At 42.8% G+C, this 2401-nt stretch overlaps 1 non-coding gene across 1 annotated transcript; it reads left to right on the forward strand.

Moving 5' to 3' along the window:
- The first annotated feature begins 1238 nt into the window (after positions 1–1238).
- TRNAR-UCU lies at positions 1239–1312 on the forward strand. Its single transcript has one exon. It is a non-coding gene; the product is annotated as a tRNA-Arg (tRNA).
- The last annotated feature ends 1089 nt before the right edge of the window (positions 1313–2401 follow it).

Raw genomic sequence — 2401 nt, forward strand, 5'->3', positions numbered from 1 at the left:
TCTTGCAGATCGTAAGGAGAACGGGATCCTTCAAGTAGTCTGATCCCAAAGCACTAAGAGCTTTGTATGTCAAAATAAGCTCCGTGAACAAAAGGGAAGTCAACGAAAACATTTCAATTGCATCCAGCAGGTTCCATTTAATAATTAGACTGCCAAACAAATCATCTATATATGCTTCAGTTTTATCCTTACAATGACCCTGAGAAGCAGGTTAAAACATTCTCGCTCATCTTCTATTTTATTTTCCCAACAGTTCTATGGAATAGATTACGCTGATTAGCTTATTGTTAGCCCAACAGTGTTAGTGGTGATTTCAATTTGAGTATGCCTGGAGCAAGACATTTCCGCCTTAGAATTGCTATGAAACTCACATCCCATATATACATCAATTTTGCTGCACAAACCTCCCTCGCAGTTTCCCAGACCATACATGTAAATGTGTGGCTTTCATCTAGCAAAATATCTGTCATACTGGAGGTGATATTTCCCCCCTTTTTGGTAAATCCCCTGGAGCCCCTCTCTCCCCCCCCAGAGAAAGAAAGCCCCACAGCTGTGAATCAGCTAGCAGAACCTCCACACATACCCCTCCTTCATCAACATCTTCCATTCCTCTGGACCAATGTCCTAGATTTGCAGCTGATCTGATTTAATGTAGTCTGAGTCGTGTGCATAATATTTATCTCTGCACAGACAGGGCTAGTTTCCAGGAATTTAACAGAGAAGGGGGGGGGGGAGTCAGATAGCCAGTGTTCTGATAAATGCTTCAAAAATATTTCTTCACTTGCTTCTCTCTTCTGAAAGGGATACAGAACAGCCCCAGTTTTAGATTATTTCCGTGTTGGGGGAGGGGAAATGCTAGCGAAAGCCCACCGGGGATACAGCTGTTATATCCAAGGTCGGGAATTTTCTGCTGTCCATGGTCCTGACGAAATGAAGGCGGTTTGATTAATCCTTGCTCCAGGTTTTTGCTGTCTCTCTCTTTGTGGTAGTGATGGAGCTATCTGATGAATTATATATATAGATTTCCCCCCCTTTCCCTCAAAGGGAAGCAAAGGATGGAGGGAACGCAGAATGAAATCTACTGGATGAGGAAGAGAAAAAATAGAATCCTGGCTCCAGGTTTTCCCTCTACCCTTGACAAAGCCGAGCAGAAATAGCATGATGCTGGAATCACTCAGCAGTGATGCAGAAGGTATGTGCTTTTTCAGTTCTGGTCCTGATGCTGAGCTTGTGGTGAGGTCTCTGTGGCGCAATGGACGAGCGCGCTGGACTTCTAATCCAGAGGTTCCGGGTTCGAGTCCCGGCAGAGATGGTCTCCAGGACAGGTGTCTTAATTTTTCTCATCTCCCCAAGTAAGGAACGGTAATTAATTATATTTCACTAGAGGATTTTGAAAGGACAATGAGCAGCAATTCTTGACATCTTCCCAGTTGCGCACTGTGCTCCAATCTCCCCCTCCCTCTGAACTGAATCTCTTGTATTACATGCATGGGGTTTTTTTTTCAGTTAGTATTTGGGACTGCATTTCAAAAAGGCCCTTTTTTTCCTTTTTTTAGTGTTGCTATAACTATTATTAGTAGCACAATCTGCTTTAAATCTTTCAATGCACTCAGGCAGAAATGTTTTCTTTTGTGGAAAAATATATCCTTCGGCATTTCTCCGATCATGATATTTTAAACAGAAGATAAGCAATTCTATTTTATTGTATTGTATTCTTTTCACTAGTCTCATCGCTATTTTTTTTTTATAGCAGCCTGACCTATGGGAATTGAAGAGCTGAAGCATTTCCTTGTTGCTCTGTTTCTGTAAAATAAAAAGCTTCACCTGCTGGATTTTTGCATATACGCCTGAAGCAGATCCGGTGAAAGAAAACTGACAACCCCTTGCCTTGAATCCAAGCGTATACTTTGAAAATGCATCCTGTCGCTTTAGTTCAGCAATGCATCTCTTCCAAAATAGGATTTTTTCATTTCCTTTTGATCCAGAGGTCCTGGCGCACAAGAGACAACAAATTGCTTGTAACTTTGCCATGCACAGAAGTGCAACCTCTCTTCTAATAAGTGCAGCACGTGGGGTGAAATTAGTTGACTTTCTCTTTCAAACCTAGCTTCTCCGGGCATGGGGGTGGAATGTAACGTCAAGTCCCACCCAACTTATAGTGACCCTGTAGGCTTTTCAAGGCAAGAATCGTAGAGTTGGAAGAGACCAGAAGGGCCATCAAGTCCAACCCCCTGCCATGCAGGAACACACAATCAAAGCACTCCTGACCAGAGGTGGGATCCAGCAGGTTCTCACCAGTTCCCAAGAGTGGGTTACTAATTATTTGTGTGTGCCGAGAGGGAGTTACTAATTGGGTCTGCTTTTCCGTTAGAAATTCCATTAGGTCCAAAAATCATAAAGT

The sequence above is a fragment of the Sphaerodactylus townsendi genome, linkage group LG01, assembly GCF_021028975.2.
Source record: "Sphaerodactylus townsendi isolate TG3544 linkage group LG01, MPM_Stown_v2.3, whole genome shotgun sequence".
Classification (NCBI taxonomy): domain Eukaryota; kingdom Metazoa; phylum Chordata; class Lepidosauria; order Squamata; family Sphaerodactylidae; genus Sphaerodactylus; species Sphaerodactylus townsendi.